General features: G+C 51.6%; 3 non-coding genes across 3 annotated transcripts in view; all 3 read right to left on the minus strand.

Annotated features, from left to right (window-relative positions):
* The window catches only part of LOC148271708 (large subunit ribosomal RNA), a 4,048-nt gene extending 3,265 nt beyond the window's left edge, over window positions 1–783 (minus strand). The window contains exon 1 of the ribosomal RNA XR_015825035.1: window positions 1–783. This exon is cut by the window's left edge and continues 3,265 nt beyond it. This is a non-coding gene — a ribosomal RNA (large subunit ribosomal RNA).
* Window positions 784–1,107: 324 nt separating this feature from the next.
* On the minus strand, window positions 1,108–1,269 carry LOC148271709 (5.8S ribosomal RNA). The gene has a single exon (XR_015825032.1). It is a non-coding gene; the product is annotated as a 5.8S ribosomal RNA (ribosomal RNA).
* A 288-nt stretch (window positions 1,270–1,557) lies between these two features.
* Window positions 1,558–3,497, minus strand: LOC148271710 (small subunit ribosomal RNA). The gene has a single exon (XR_015825034.1). It is a non-coding gene; the product is annotated as a small subunit ribosomal RNA (ribosomal RNA).
* Between the last annotated feature and the right edge of the window lie 1,484 nt (window positions 3,498–4,981).

Here is a 4,981-nt window from a genome sequence, read left to right on the forward strand (position 1 = left end):
AAGGAAGCCGCTGTGACGCGACGGACGCCCTCCGAAGGGGCGGACGCGATCCTCGTTCTCTACCGTCGCTTTAAAACTCGCCCCGGCCGTGGACGCCGCGGCTCCGCCCCGCGGAGCGAGGCGGGACAGCCGCACGGCGCATTCGACCGAGGCGCAACGGGTCGCGGTGTTATACTGAGAGAGAAGTGCACGCGCTCCGGGAGCCCGGCTGCGCACCCGGACACCCCCCGCCCCGACAACGAGTGCCGAAGGGCGGAGGTGTGCGCCGGGACGCGGGCTCCGACGGAAGACACGATGAATCTCTCCGTTCGCTCGTTTGAGTTCCACAGGTTTACCCCTGAACGGTTTCACGTACTCTTTAACTCTCTCTTCAAAGTTCTTTTCAACTTTCCCTCACGGTACTTGTTCGCTATCGGTCTCGTGGTAGTATTTAGCCTTAGATGGAGTTTACCACCCACTTAGGGCTGCACTCTCAAGCAACCCGACTCTGGGGAGAGAGACCGTCGCGGCCGGCTACCGTCACCACGGGCCTGGCACCCTCTGCGGGTAAGCGGGCCCCGTTCAAGATGAACTTGGACAGGCAGCCGTGACTAATGACCGCGCGTGTATATATTACTCTCCTCCCTAACGCTACATTTCCCGGCGGCCCGCCTGGGCCGCAGGATTCAGCGCTGGGCTCTTCCCGTTTCGCTCGCCGCTACTCGGGGAATCCTCGTTAGTTTCTTTTCCTCCGCTTACTGATATGCTTAAGTTCGGCGGGTGATCTCTCCTGATTTGAGGTCGACAACAAAAAAAAATTCATATATATATATAAATATACATATATATGAATAATGTAAACGCTCTCCGGTTTCGCACGGTACCCGCGCGCGACGCAGAGCGCGAAGAAACGCCCCCGCGCGCCGGCCCGTGAGGACCGGCGGCGGGTTTCACAGCGTCGTCGCTAGCTCGAAAAGCGTCTCGGGGGGACCGAGAGAGCGCGCCAAGTCAAATTTGACCGGACGTCCGTCCGGCGCTCGCGCGCCGGCGGACGACAGACCGGCAACACTCTCGCCGAATCTTCTCTCCGAAGAGAGAAGACGGCGAAGTCTGGTCGCATTGTGTGCGCGACCCTCAAACAGGAGTGGTCCGTCGACAAACTAAGTCTTGCTCGGACCGCAATGTGCGTTCGAAATGTCGATGCTCATGTGTCCTGCAGTTCACACTCTGACGCGCATTTAGCTGCGTTCTTCATCGACCCACGAGCCGAGTGATCCGCCGTTCAGGGTAATAGTGTTTTATGATATATATATATATATATATATATTGTTTATCGGTTGCGTTTTTTTTCTTTTTTCTCTATCGGAAAAAAAATTACATTTTTCACAGAATATAGCCGGACGCGGGAATCGGGCCGACAGACCCGCCTCCCGCGACACCGGCAGTCCGCGGTTCGCGGCGGCGCCCTAGGGCGAAATTCCGCCGCAGTGTTTGCTTATTTTGCGCTCTGCGCGTGTGTATAAATATATTTATACTATATAAAAGAATGAAAATTCATTTTATATTATATTTCACAGGAAATGATCCTTCCGCAGGTTCACCTACGGAAACCTTGTTACGACTTTTACTTCCTCTAAATGATCAAATTCGGTCAAACTTTCCGACGCGTCGGATGCCCGAGACGAGCTTCCGCGCACCAGTCCGAAGACCTCACCAAATCATCCATCGGTAGTAGCGACGGGCGGTGTGTACAAAGGGCAGGGACGCAATCAACGCGAGCTGGTGACTCGCTTTTACTAGGAATTCCTCGTTCATGGGGGAGAATTGCAAACCCCAATCCCTATCACGAAGGGGTTTCATCGGGTTACCCGGGCCGTTAGGCCAAGGAGGACACGCTGATCCCTTCAGTGTAGCGCGCGTGCGGCCCAGGACATCTAAGGGCATCACAGACCTGCTATTGCTCAATCTCGTGCGGCTATATATACCGCCGGTCCCTCTAAGAAGATTTTCATTGTACGCCGGTAGTGAAGACCGCGAAACACACTTCCGCGACGCGAACGCCGCAAGATGCGCGCCCGCGGACTCCTGTGATACCGGTTGCACGTCTATTTAATAGGCTAGAGTTACGTTCGTTACCGGAATTAACCTGACAAATCGCTCCACCAACTAAGAGCGGCCATGCACCACCACCCACCGAATCGAGAAAGAGCTGTTAATCCGTCAATCCTTCCAGTGTCCGGGCCTGGTGAGTTTTCCCGTGTTGAGTCGAATTAAGCCGCAGGCTCCACTCCTGGTGGTGCCCTTCCGTCAATTCCTTTAAGTTTCAGCTTTGCAACCATACTCCCCCCGGAGCCCGAAAGCTTTGGTTTCCCGGGAGCTGCCCACCGGGTTAAAATTATGAAACTTCGGCGGATCGCTGGCTGGCATCATTTATGGTTAGAACTACAGCGGTATCTAATCGCCTTCGAACCTCTAACTTTCGTTCTTGATTAATGAAAACACCTTTGGCAAATGCTTTCGCTTTAGTCCGTCTTGCGACGATCCAAGAATTTCACCTCTAACGTCGCAATACGAATGCCCCCAGTTGTCCCTATTAATCATTACCTCTGGTATCAGAAAGCCAACAAAACAGAACCGAGGTCCTATTCTATTATTCCATGCGTACAATATTCAGGCAAGTGTTAGCCCGCTTTGAGCACTCTAATTTGTTCAAAGTAAACAGCCGCGACGGCCCGCCTCGGCGCGCGGCCGCCCGCGAGGACGACCGCAACACACTGGCGGTGGACGCACCGGCGAGAAGCCCCGCAGACGTGCCTGTCGTACCGCATTCGGTAGACCGACACCGCAGGACACAATTTCAACTACGAGCTTTTTAACCGCAACAACTTTAGTATATGCTATTGGAGCTGGAATTACCGCGGCTGCTGGCACCAGACTTGCCCTCCAATGGATCCTCGTTAAAGGATTTAAAGTGTAATCATTCCGATCACGAGGCCTCGGACGAGTCCCGTATCGTTATTTTTCGTCACTACCTCCCCGTGCCGGGAGTGGGTAATTTGCGCGCCTGCTGCCTTCCGTGGATGTGGTAGCCGTTTCTCAGGCTCCCTCTCCGGAATCGAACCCTGATTCCCCGTTACCCGTGACAACCATGGTAGTCGCATAAACTACCATCGACAGTTGATAAGGCAGACATTTGAAAGATGCGTCGCCGGTGCTAGACCGTGCGATCAGCACAAAGTTATCTAGAATCATCTCGAATGGCGACGGACGGGGCGCGAACCCCGCCGCCGATTGGTTTTTGATCTAATAAAAGCATCCCTCCCGTTGCCGGTCAGGACCTCGTTTGCATGTATTAGCTCTAGAATTGCCACAGTTATCCAAGTAACTATGTACGATCTAAGGAACCAAAACTGATATATTGAGCCATTCGCGGTTTCACCTTAATTCGGCTTTTACTGAGACTTGCATGGCTTAGTCTTTGAGACAAGCATATGATTACTGGCAGGATCAACCAGGGAGCTGTTCATTTCTATATCGCTCCAGGATACGAAGGGCGTCTGAGGCGCGACGGAGTCACCCGCCGCGACACGCTCTTTATGTTCGCACCTATATAACTCACATTCTCGCTCGCTCGAGTTTGCACTCTCGCGATTCACGAGTCTGTTCGTTTTACTTTTAAATTCACTTTTTAACAAGTGAACGCTGGACCTGACGAGACGGACCACATGGATCTTCTCTTTGGCCAAAAATTTAATTCCCTTTCGTCAAATATTAACGTACGAGAGCGCACGCCTTCGGCGCGGCAATAGTGGGGACGTGGATTAGAATCCTACGACCGTTCTCGTTTTTGTTCACGGTGTTCTCTGCTTGCGCGGAACTCCAGAGTTTGTAACACGGGCGAAGTGCAATGCTCGCTCAGCCGCACAAAGGAGCTGAACGGCCACACGACGTTGATTTTCGCAAATGTAAAGCCGGCGCGGCATATCGGCCGCCGCAATGTGCGAACGCGGTGAAAAATGTATTTTAGCTAACGCCATGAGAGACGCGCATAATATACGTACGGCGACGGGTGTCGGCGTCTCGCACGCCGGGCCGCCAGCCATGCGGGGAGCCTACGCGCGTTTCAGGCGAAACGTAAATGAGCCGATGGGTAAAACGCGCGGTACGGTCGGGACTTGGCAAATTCTGCGAGATGATTTTATTTTTTCTTTTCTTTTTTCGTTTGAGAAGACGAATATGGAAAGAGATTATGATTGAAAAATTAGACTTATAATTTGGGTAGGAAATATTTTTGTTTTTTTTTTTTTATTTTCTTTTTTTATTTTTTTTTTATTTCACATTCACATTTGGATCGGAAGGAGGGACGAAATAAAAATCGGCGGGGGTGCATTTCGGATCGTCGCTCAGTGAAGTAAACGAAAAATTTAAGTTTCACGCGGAGCGCGCTCGCGGCCGCCGCGAGACGTCTCGCCGGGAGGGGGCCTCGTTCTCGCATTAAAACTCGGCGAGAGGGTATAAAATATTTCTAAGTTTTTTTGTTTTTTTTTTTTTTTTTAATTTCACATTCACTTTCGAATCGGAAGGAGGAACGAAATAAAAATCGGCGGGGGTGCATTTCGGATCGTCGCTCGGTGGAAATATTCGATAAACGAAAAATTTAAGTTTCACGCGGAGCGCGCTCGCGACCGCCGCGAGACGTCTCGCCGGGAGGGGGCCTCGTTCTCGCATTAAAACTCGGCGAGAGGGTATAAAATATTTCTAAGTTTTTTTGTTTTTTTTTTTTTTTTTTAATTTCACATTCACTTTTGAATCGGAAGGAGGAACGAAATAAAAATCGGCGGGGGTGCATTTCGGATCGTCGCTCAGTGAAGTAAACGAAAAATTTAAGTTTCACGCGGAGCGCGCTCGCGACCGCCGCGAGACGTCTCGCCGGGAGGGGGCCTCGTTCTCGCATTAAAACTCGGCGAGAGGGTATAAAATATTTCTAAGTTTTTTTGTTTTT

The sequence above is a fragment of the Micrasema longulum genome, unplaced genomic scaffold (genome assembly GCF_059751315.1).
Source record: "Micrasema longulum isolate JH-2025_06_02 unplaced genomic scaffold, ASM5975131v1 h1tg002711l, whole genome shotgun sequence".
Lineage (NCBI taxonomy): Eukaryota > Metazoa > Arthropoda > Insecta > Trichoptera > Brachycentridae > Micrasema > Micrasema longulum.